The sequence below is a fragment of the Oryctolagus cuniculus genome, chromosome 3 (genome assembly GCF_051225735.1).
Source record: "Oryctolagus cuniculus isolate XC-2025 breed Fujian yellow rabbit chromosome 3, ASM5122573v1, whole genome shotgun sequence".
Classification (NCBI taxonomy): domain Eukaryota; kingdom Metazoa; phylum Chordata; class Mammalia; order Lagomorpha; family Leporidae; genus Oryctolagus; species Oryctolagus cuniculus.
The window spans coordinates 130,913,138-130,925,356 of record NC_142869.1 but is presented as its reverse complement, the minus strand read 5'-3'; the positions used below and the strand labels follow the sequence as shown (position 1 = coordinate 130,925,356).

At 40.4% G+C, this 12,219-nt stretch overlaps 1 long non-coding RNA gene across 11 annotated transcripts in view; it reads right to left on the bottom strand.

The window, feature by feature from the left end:
- LOC103348706 (uncharacterized) overlaps positions 1-12,219 on the bottom strand; it is a 57,872-nt gene that overhangs the window by 31,131 nt on the left and 14,522 nt on the right. Inside the window, exon 5 of one of the 11 annotated variants that reach the window (XR_016231696.1) lies at positions 6-8,868. The exons of the other annotated variants lie outside the window; for them this stretch is intronic. This is a non-coding gene — a long non-coding RNA (uncharacterized LOC103348706). Of the gene's footprint in view, positions 1-5; positions 8,869-12,219 lie in introns of those variants that run through there. 11 annotated transcript variants of the gene reach the window in all.

Genomic DNA, 12,219 nt, shown 5'->3' with positions numbered 1-12,219 from the left:
ATCTCCAGGGACTGTCACTGAACTACCTATGGCAACAAGTAACACATTAGGGAGCTGACCATTCTTTCCAAAGATGTCCACTAGAAGGAAAACCATCTTTTTGTTAAGTCCAAGATTTTAGAATCTCTAGTGCGGATGGGTCTGGCAGGAACTGGACCTCTACTCTAAGAACATTCTCTTACCTTGTGTTCTCACTTAACCATGGAGACAGTACACATAGGTATGGTATAGCATGGCACCAGGCTGGATGGACAATCCTATCAGGATGGGACTTCCAGGAGGAAGTTCCAGAAGCCAGGGAAAGCCCCAGACCCTGAACACTATGTCCTATTACAAAGCTGGCTCTGCCTAAAACTCCCTTTCCTAGAGAGGCCAATGTAGCTACATGGAGGACTGGCTCACTGACTGAGAAACAACTAGAAATCATGTGTCTTAGGCGACCCACATTGAAACCCTAGCACTCCCAGCAACAACAAATCCTGGCATTACAGACTGAAGAGGGGCTTTCAGGCATAAAACAAAGCCCAAAGGACCAAAAAGAAAATGATGGATGAACATGACCACATGATATTTAAACATAACACACAGGCAACATGAAAACAGCCAATGCTATGAGATCATCTCTGTGAGTGTGTGCAAAGGATGCTGCCAGCCCATTACCCCCTGCCCTAGAAATACATACAATTTCTGTGTTTCTTCAAAGAAATGTTTAAAGGATTCTAGTTTAGCGTTATCCATTATAATAAGGAATTCTGAGCAGTGGAGATTTCAGGCATTTAGTGAGATTAGATACCTTAAATACATTCCAATATGTCCACGCCCACAATACTATGGATCTGTAGTTCATTTGTGTTTTAATGAGGAAATCACAGGTGATGAAATATTAAATGGAAAAACCAAGTTACATAACTTCCCCCGGTTTAAAAATGGTATGCACATTTTTTAAAATAAAATCAAATGTGGACAAGCAAAGACACTAAAGTAACTGAAACAATTTCAAAAAATGGGAATTAAGTGCCTTCCATGTCAACACTTTTCTATTAACCAATTAAGCCCATGTAGTATTGTCAGGATAGACACATTGGTCAGTGAAGAACAGACAACCAACCAAATATGACTACACATTTCCACCTATAATCTGCTCACATAACCACAGACCTGTACTGAGGATAGCATATCACCAAAGTCATATACGATGTATAAGTCCACCATAATCCAAAATCACTTTCAAAGAACATGGACATGTGGCAAAATACACCTTATTCCACTAGAAAGCACATGAGAACATAAACACTGAATACCATCTAAGTCATGTCTTCACACTTGACTCAATCAAATACACCCACACTGTCCAAAATTACAATGCCAGAACCCCAGATATAACATTTCCTCAAGTAAACAATCTGCTTTGTATTATTACTCCCCTGATTTTCATCACTACTTATTTTCTACAATAGAAGCTGAGATGGGAACAGGATAGACAGTTTAGCCACCTGCAACCAATAATTAGCACACATAGGAGCTTTGGTAAATTTACTATCTTTGCACTTCACCTGGCAGATGTCAACAAATTTTACAGCCACTAATTTCATCATAATAGTTAATATTAAATAACTTACTATAGTCAAATACCCAGCACCACCAGTTGAATGATCATTATTTATAGCTAGAATTTTCCTGGGACCGGCTTTGTGGCACAGCAGCTTAAAGCCCTTGCTTGCATCACCAGAATCCCATATGGGAGCCACTTTGAGTCCCAGATGCTCCACTTCTGATCCAGCTTTCTGCTAATGCACCTGGGAATGTAGAAGAGGATGGCCCAAGTCCTTGGGCCACTGTACCCACATGGGAGACCCAGAAGAAACTCTTGAGTCCTGGATTCGGATCATCTCAGCTCTGGCCACTTCAGCCAATTGTCAATTGAACCAGAGGATAGAAAACCTCTCACCCTCTCAGTCACTATTTCTCTCTGTAACTCTGCCTTTCAGATAAATAAAATATTTAATAAAAAAAGAGGGGGCCAGTGCCATGGCTCACTTGGTTAATTCTCCACCTGCAGTGCTGGCATCCCATATAGGTGCCAGGTTCTAGTCCCAGGCGCTCCTCTTCCAGTCCAGCTCTCTGCTGTGGCCCGGAAGGGAAGGCAGTGGAGGATGGCCCAAGTGCTTGAGCCCCTTCACCTGCATGGGAGACCAGGAGGAAGCACCGGGCTTCTGGCTTTTGATCGGCATCACTCTGGCCATAGTGGCCATTTGGGGGGGGGGGGGTGAGCCAATGTCTAACTCAGGACCAGCATTGCGCTGAGCCACCTGCAGTGCCAGCATCCCATATGGGTGCTGATTTGAGTCCCAGCTGCTCCACTGATGTCACTGCTATGGCCTGGGAGGGCAGTAGAAGTTGGCTGAGGTCTTGGACTCTTTCACCTGCACTGGAGACCCAGAAGAGGCTCAAGACAAGTGACTGGTGCAGCTCCAACTGCTGTGGCCATTTTGGGAGTGAATCAGAGGATGGAAAATGTTTTTCTCTGCCTCTCCCTCTATCCATAAATCTCTCAAATAAATAAAATCTCTCAAAATATTTTTTAAAAAGGAATGAATTGAACCCCTTAAACTCTTCCTTGATAAAAATATAAGTAAAAATATCACCTAACTTTGTCAAGGTTAATTTAATTAAAATTTTTCATATCTTTATGGCATGGCTGGTCAACTAGCATTCCAAGATCCTACATCATCCATTATAGAAAAAGTATTATACTTTCATGACTACACCCTAATCTTATTCTTAACTAGCTATTGAATTCTTTACATTATTTCACCTATGCTAACAACCAAATTAACCCATAAAAAGAACTGCAGATCCCCAAGAAACACTATTTATTGTCTTTTATTATTTATTTATTATTACTCAAATCTTGTTTGCACATTCATATTTACAAATTATATACATAGGAACGATGAAATTAACAACTCCTCTTAACCATAAAAGATACAGGACACCAAAAATACCGAAGCTCTGAATGCACAGAAATTGGGACTTAAACTTTGGCTCTCATATACTCCCATAGAAGATTTAAAACCAGAAGAATTAATACTGCACACAGTAGATAATAGAGTCCTCATACCTATAGAAATACCAATCTGGCTGGTGCCGCGGCTCAATAGGCTAATCCTCTGCCTAGTCCTGGTTGGGGCGCCGGATTCTGTCCTGGTTGCCCCTCTTCCAAGCCAGCTCTCTGCTGTGGCCCAGGAGAGCAGTGGAGGATGGCCCAAGTGCTTGGGCCCTGCACCCCATGGGAGACCAGGAGAAGCACCTGGCTCCTGTCTTTGGATCAGCGTGGTGCAGTGGCCACAGCATGCCTGCCACGGAGGCCATTGGAGTGTGAACCAGCGGCAAAGCAAGACCTTTCTCTCTGTCTCTCTCTCTCTCTCTGTCCAATGACAGTGTCTCAATGACCAATTTGGAATAATCAGAATGACGGGCTTCCTTTTAAAGGATTTTTTTCTGAAAAGTTATTTATCACTCCTATCTAAAAGATCAGATCCTTGAAGACATTTGTGCCATACGGAAGTGGGAACAGATTGGCAGCGCAGTGTCTTCGGGCATCTTTCACTCCTGCTTCTCTCATGATCTGTGCAAGCCCGCGGTGCTGGCCTGTGACAGTCTCGGGGTGTGTAGGGGAGACAGCAGCTGTGAAGCCACTGCCATCAGCCAGTGGTGGGGGGTGGTTACTTGGAGGAGGGACAGGGAGGGCAGGTTGGGTGGGGTGGAGGTTTTGTACTGAGGGCCAGTGATGATGTTTTTATATTTATTTCCTGCTACTGAAACTACTACTGAAACTAAACTCCAAGATAAAGTGTCTATGGGACTAAAAGGAAACCGGAAGGGTTTTCAGGAAAGCACCACTGAAAGATTCAAGGGCATTAAAGAGACTATTGGAAAGAGAGACAGTCCTGAAGAAGGCTGCCAGCGAAGACTTTACTGAAAGTGAGAAAAAACATGGGAAAAATAAATGAAACAGTTCTCTGTTAGGAAGTCACAGAAAGTCTGTCAATAGAGAAACCACTGGTTAAATAAAAAATAGAAAACACACTAAGGAACTGGGAGATGAAGCTATGGAGAGAATCAAGCAGAATGTTGTAGGTGCTGTCTGGCTTACTCTTTTTACAGCAGAATGAAAGAAAAGAAAAATCAAAAGGAAGAACTAGCTGCTAGAACTTGCTGAGTTTGAAAATAAAACTCATCCTCATTTCCAGCTTCTCCAATTAGCAACATTAAAGCAGTGCTTTTGTGCAAACATCGAATGTGGGTCAGAGAAAAATGGGATCTAAACGTAAAACATAAAACCAAAAGTGTGACTGTAAAACTCTTTGTTAAAATCTCAGAAAGCTCTAAGAATCCTTAAGTCACACAAGGGTCCCCAAAGATTTTTGAAGCTTGCCTCTCAGAACAACTGGCAGTCAGTGGTACTGCAAAACATCCTGCCCTGCACATAACAGCCTCTCACAGCAACAATAACCACAAGAAAATCTGACCCAAAATGTCAATATTTCCAAAGCTGACAAACACTGCATTAGAAGAAAGGAGCCCAGTGGGCAGAAACAGTATTAACTTATTTAGTCTCCATCCCTTTCTGATTAAGACTTAAGACATGGGTTTTTTATGTTTTGGTCCTCTTTGCTTCAGAGTGCTTTGCACACTGAAGGCATTAAATGTTTCTGCAATTGAAGATGTGTTAAACACAAGCAAACAAGATTAACACAAATTACAGAATTGAGGAAAGAGCTCATTTCCACTTCGGCCATCAACAAGTTCGATCAACTTACTCAAGTCACCTTCTCACTTTTGTAAAATGAAATATTTTAACTAAATAGCTACTGATAACACAAATGGCTCCTATGGGGAATATGTTGATATGAAATATAAGAATGTAGAGCTTAAGTTTAGACGAGAAAATACATATTTGACAGATAATTTTAAATAAATATAATTTTACTATATATAATAAAATATGCATGATAGGTAAAATCTCTATACTTTGTGCAGTCTTTTCTTCATTAGAATGTCTGAAAAGCCATTGAGAGCATTTCAGGCATGGAAAGCCAAGACACTGCAAATTAACATATTTATAAGCTATTACCAAATAGTCTCATTTTTATTCAAATGTGTTCTCTCTCAAATTAAATGATTACAATTATGTAACCTATTTTTAGCATTTTAACTGACCGTATTTATCTGTTTACCCGTGTTTATCTGATTGTCGGAAATGTTAGCCATTGTCTTCAATTTTTTAAGTCTTTTGAGTTTCTAGTTGTTGTACCTGACATTTTGGGTAGTATATTTGTCAGTTATTTTCTGTTTGCTATGTGAATCTCCATGACATGGTTAGATTTTGAAAGATGGATCAATCTCGTTTTAATGCTAAATTTTTTTCTTTTGACAGGCAGCGTGGACAGTGAGAGAGAGAGATCAGCACCGCGTTGATCTGATGGCAGGAGCCAGGTGCTTTTCCTGGTCTCCCATGGGGTGCAGGGCCCAAGCACTTGAGCCATCCTCCACTGCACTCCTGGGCCACAGCAGAGAGCTGGCCTGGAAGAGGGGCAACTGGGACAGAATCTGGTGCCCGGACCGGGACTAGAACCTGGTGTGCCGGCACCGCAAGTGGAGGATTATTAGCCTATTGAGCTGTGGTGCTGCTTAATGCTTAACTTTGATTGAAGCTTATATGTGGGGCAAATGTCAGACATAATTATTTAATCAAACTTTGATATTTAATACTATCATTTGATATTTTTGAGATTTATTAATAACTGCTAAAATTCTTTTTAAAACTATAGATGTGTGCTGTCCAGCTTGATAGACAGCTATATTTGGCTATTTAAACTAAGTATAAATTAAGTTTAAAATTGAGTCTTCATTCATGATAGCCATATTCAAATGCTATTGACAACTGTAATGGGGACAGCATTATATATAATTCCCATTTGTATTGTTGCATAGTATATATATTTCTACATTTTATTTTTTATTCATATTGAGTTTTACATTTGATATATGCTAAATATATTACCTTTATTTCCTTTCTCTCTAAGGAAACTATGAATTTTTAGTTTGTAAATTTTAGCTGTGTTTTTGGTCAATTGTAATTATGTTACACTGTGGTATGTGGCTGGAAGCTGAACTACTTTTGAATTTTTTTTATTTGTGTGTAATTTACCACAGGAGACATTGACATGTTTTGTTTTGCCTTTTTTTTTTCCTTTAAAGACTATCAGTGTCTTAATTCTCAATTTGGAAGAAACACTTCCAATACTTTGGTCCATTGACTGTCCCACTTTACAAAATTAAAATGTCTTAAGTGTTTGTATCTTTTATCAGTTTCCTCCAAGCCCAGTTTTTGTTTAAATAAAGAAACAAATTCCTCAGGGAAGGGGAATTTTATAAGCAATTGCACAGCAGAATTGATTTTGGTGTGTGTCAATGCAGACAATCTGCCCAGGGTTAAAATGTTAAGGAGAAAAAAATATACAAGCTGCCATATTCATGGGATGACACCAAATAGCAGCTTGTATTTGTATTTTGAGTCTCCTGAGGTGGACTGCAGGCACACGTGAATGAGTGGATGTACTTGGTGTTGTGTTGTGATTTTATTTAATGTCGGCAAAGTACATGCTCGTGCATGCACAACCAGCCCTCACATATGCACTTGCTCACGAGAAAGTGAAAACTACAAAACAAGCAGCTCTCTAAGAGTCATTGGCAACCTCTGTCTGTGCATTTTAAATATTAAATGGGGAAAGATTTTCAGGAATATGAGAAACAATTTCTCTTGTCAAATGGCCTATAATCTTTCCTTGTTTGATATATAAGGTAAAAAAATAATTCTTATTGCACATATGTTTAGTAATACATATTTTCCTCTACTACTCCTATTTTAGTGTGTTTTTGTCATTTCTGTTCCATATAAGCTCACAAATTTTAAGCATATATTTATACTAATTTATGAGCATTTTAAAAAACCTTTAGGGGCCAGCGCTGTGGCGCAGAGGGTTAACGCCCTGTCCTGAAGTACTGGCATCCTATATGGGCACTATTCTAGTCCCGGCTGCTCCTCTTCCAATCAGCTCTCTGCTATGGCCTGGGAAAGCAGTGGAAGATGGCCCATGTCTTTGGGCCCCTGCACCCACGTGGGAGACCCAGCAGAAGCTCCTGGCTCCTAGCTTTGGATCGGCACAGCTCTGACCATTGCTCCTGATCTTTGGAACTGGGGAGCAACAGTACATTGAGGGCAGCACTGTCATGTTGCACTGAGCTGCTTACTGGCAGGATTTGAGCTCTGGACATCTTTTTTGTTTTACATTAGCCAAGTTTGTTATAGATGCTCTGTGTGTGTATATATATATTTTTTTTTTCTTGAACTCATCATTTCTCACCATTTTAATATAATGCAGAATTTCATTTAATGTTAAAACTTTTGAAACATGGCAAAACTTGTTCAGAATACATAATTTAATGCTATAAATTGGAAGTTCCTTGATTTACTTTTGATTTTCAGTTTTTTCAATAATAAAAATTGGAATAGTAAATTCATTACGTTGAGATAAGGAAGAATTAATAATAATTGTTATATAATAATTATTTATAATAAATGTAAAACTCCTTGTAGCCAAAAAAATGGGGTTAATGGCATAAAGGAATATTAAAATTAATTGAAGGGGGAGATAACATTTAATACACTGAATATCCAGATCAATTAAATTCAATAGCAATGGGACCAGCACTGTGGCTCAGTGGGTTTTAAATCCCTCATCTACAGTGCTGGCACCTCATGTGGGAGCCAGTTAGAGTCCTGTCTACTCCACTTCTGATACAGGTCCATGCTAATGGGCCTGGGAAAATGGCAGCAGATGGCCCAAGTGCTTGGGTCCCTGCAACCATGTGGGGCACCTAGAAGCAGATCCTGGCTTCTGGCTTTGGACAGGCCCAGCTCAGGCCATTGTGGACATTTGAGAAGTGAATCAGCTGATGGAAGACCTTCCTCTCTGTCTCTATCTCTCTATAGCTGTCTTTAAAATAAATAATAAAAATCAATAATAATGGCAAAACATCTCATAAAGTCAGATAATCTTGTTTAAACTTATACTAGAAGGTTGATATTAGTACCTTCCTTATTTTTGAATATTTATTTATTTACCTGACAAGGAAGGAAGAAAAGAGGAGGGGAGGAGGGGGAGAGAGAGACAGAGAGATCTTCCATCTGCTGGTTCACACCCCCTGAACGGTGAACAGTTAGGTCTGGTCCAGTCCGAAGCCAGGAACCAGGAGCGCCATACAGTTTTCCCACATGAGTGCAGGGGCCCAAGCCTTTGGGTCATCCTCTGCTACTTTCACAGCCACACAAGCAGGCAGCTGGATTGGGAGCAAGGGCTTAATCTGTTGGTCCACTACAGCTGCTTTATGTGAGCTTTCTGAAGTACCCATGTCCTATCTCTGTTCAAGCACAAGTTATTCAGAATTTTAAGTTTGTTTTCCTCCTGATTTCTCTATTAGACTTTGGATTCCTTAAAGGTCCATGTGATATTTATCTTCACATCTCCAGTGACTCCTAACCTGAAGATATTAGTATAAATGTTCTGAAAGCATTGACAGATGAACCTAGATAAACCCATGACCAAAGAAAACCCTAAACACTATCAATATAAAGTCATTAAGAAAATGACATTGAACTCCAAATAAGCACAGATTACTTATAATTGTCAAGACTAGAAAATACTTCATGGTGACAAACTCAGTCCTTGAAGAATGAATTCTCTGGAATCCAACAGAGAGCAGTGGAGGGAAGCAGGGCAGTGTAAGGAATATTCCAAAGCACTGAAAAAGGAAAGCATAAAACTTGCTCATGGAATAATGCCAGAATCACTGGTCTAAAAGGGAACTGAGTAACTGAGTTTGTGTTAGGACTCATGTGTCTGCAGGCCATGGGGAGTCACAGAAGGTTCTTACCAGTAGCAAGACTGTAAATGTGCTGGGAGAAGTGTGATTACAATACATGGAGAGGACTGGATGTGGGAAGATAGTAGACTCAGAGAAAAATTAAACAAGAGACTGTATATAGTGGCAAAAATACTTGAAACAGCAATAAAAATGGAATGAAACTAACAAACACAGGACTGTTACATCTAATGATCCTCTAATTAGTATTTAAAACTATCAGTTTTATAACCGTCATTTCTTTACTCCTAGTCTTTAGTTTAAGTCATGAACACTACTTGACTTGGAACACTGCAATAGGATCCTAGACACTTTTCCAGGCTCTGTGCTCACATTCACCTTCATCCCGCTGCAGCAGCCAGAATTATCTTTTTAGGTAAGATAATCCTGCTCAGTATTCTCCAGTAGCTTCCAATTGCAATGGAAATGAAATGCAAACTTCTCACTGCTGTAAGACTCTGTCTCGCCTTTGCCCTCTTCTCAGATTCCCCATGATACATCACCTGGCTGTGGTCACACCTGTCTTAGTTACTCTCATTTTCATTGAGAGACTTCATATCACAAGCCCCTCAGCCAGGAACAATCTCCTCCTACACTCTCACATGTCTAGCTTTTAAAATATTTTCACATCTCAGCTCAAATATCACTTGTTCAGAGATCAAATGTCCTGATTCTGATCACAAGTCCTAAGATAGTGATCACAAGTCCTAAGGTAGCCATCCCTCTAGCAGATTCTAAGTATCCTCCTACCCTGCGTTATTCTTTCAGAGTAACGATCACCTTCAACAGTTACCCTTCTCTTTCTGTACATCTCAACACTGTTCCTCCACCACAGGAAGAAAAGACATTCTGTGGTAGGAGGACCTTAGTCATGTCACCATTCTGTTCCCCTCATGCAAAGGATGAGGCTAGATCATAATAGATAATCAATGTACATGTTACAAAGTCAAAATTCTAATTACAGATTCTAGGGAACGAATAGCACTGTACAAGCTTCTCTGAGCTGTACTTTGCTTCTCCTCTTACTATGTTATGAACTGCTTTACAGACTGGATTGAAAGATGTGGATGTGAGATCATGTTGCACCTTATAAAGCCATTCAGGGTTTGTGATTAAGCGATTTAGTGGCTTTAAAAATAAGACTGACTGCTTTACTTTACATGCTAAGTAAAGGAGGCTTGGGGACTAAGTCTGAACATGGATGAGGCCATGGACAGCCTTCAAGAATGAAAAAAGAGGGAAGCCCCCTAGCTACACACGAATCTATAGCATTTCCTAAGTGAATCTTGGCTTTACAATATTAATTAAAATATACTAGTGGGGACAAGTTTAAAAAATGATTCATATATAATCTGTATTTGTATCTTTTATTTTTGTTATTTTATAGTTTTATGGAAAAAATGCACAAAGCATAAAACCAAACAGTTGAAAGAATACAGTTTTCAAGAACTGATACTTGGGGCTGGTGCTGGAGAACAGTAGGTTAAGTGGTTGCTTGCAACACTGGCTGCCCATATCAGAGTGCTGGTTTGAGTCCCAGCTGTTCCTTTTCCTAACCAGCTTCCTGCTAACATGCCTAGGAAAGCAGCCAAAGATGGCTCAAGTACTTGGGCCTCTGCCACCCATGTGGGACACCTGGATGGGGCTTCTGATTCCTTGCTGTAGTCCTCCCCAACCCTGGCCATTGTATCCACTTTGGGAGTGAACCAGTAGATGAAAGTTCTCATTCTCTCTCTCACTCCCTCTCTCTCTCTTTCCTTCTCTGTTCACTCTGCCTTTCAAAAAAAAATAAATTTTTTTATTTAAAGAAAACCCAATTTTCTTATTACACTGTGCAACAGAAATGTTTGAGCCAAGTAGTCAAAATGCTGAGCAAGCTCCCAACCTCACTTCCTGTTTGTGTGGCTATCAGAGATTTACCCACCTCCCCTCTTCCACCTTGGTTGCTATTTGTTAACTAATCTGGCTCCCACAGAATCTGAGTGTGTGACTGCATAGTTGCCATAATCCCTCCATTTCCATTAACCATGTGTAAAGAGATTAATTGTAATCCTAATCAGTAGACAGACCAATCTGAAGTTGTCACATTTGTAAAGATAACTTCCTAGTACGTTTTAAGAGATACTTTTACTGCTCGGTTAACAATCAGTGTTGCACATTCTGATTTTATGAGGTCTGCTTTACCGCCTGATTACCCAGATACTTCAATGGTTAATGAGGAAATGGCTCCTTCCGTTTTATTCAAATATTTCTTGTGTGTCTCTTGAGTACAATACAATGATGATGTACTTTCTGAAACTATATACTGGGGAGAGGAAACACTGACACCTGCACCTCTTTTAGAGTAGCTTCTCTACACAGTGAGCTCACTGGGTACCTCAAGCCAACAAAAATGATCTCCCTCTGCATGCCACAGTTATCTACAGCTGTGCTTTAATCTGAACTCTCAATTCCTCTGAATTATTTTCATCTTAAAATAGAAAATTTCATCTGTTAAAATGCAGTGTAACCTTAACAGCAGACCACATCATCTGAATGTGCAGTGTTTGGGACATGGGAAGAGATGAATGTGGAAATCCAGAGGTCTGGGTATTTTAACAGATAGTAGGAGCTGAATTAGGAGCACACAGGTAAGGCTACAGAAGGATGCAAAGGAAGCCACTGGAGGTACTCATGACACTGTACACTGCACCCATGGCTAGTTTCAGATCCTGATGAGTAAATTAACCTTACTACTATCTATGTGATGCCTTACAATTTAAAGCATGAACTCGGCTGGTGCCGCGGCTCAATAGGCTAATCCTCCACCTAGCAGTGCCGGAACATGGGGTTCTAGTCCCGGTTGTGGCACCAGATTCTTTCCCGGTTGCCCCTCTTCCAGGCCAGCTCTCTGCTGTGGCCCAGGAAGGCAGTGGAGGATGGCTCAAGTGCTTGGGCCCTGCACCCAATGGGAGACCAGGAGAAGTACCTGGCTCCTGGCTTCAGATCAGCATGGTGCACTGGCCACAGCGCATGAGCCATGGCAGCTATTGGAGGGTGAACCAACGGCAAAAGGAAGACCTTTCTCTGTCTCTCTCTCTCACAATACACTCTGCCTGTCAAAAAAACATCTCTAATCCAATACAAAACTAGATTTTTAGATTAGGGATGATGGTGTTCGGTTTGGCAGCACATATACTAAAATTGCATTAGGAATGATGACTCAGGAATGTCAATGTAACTATTCTTTTT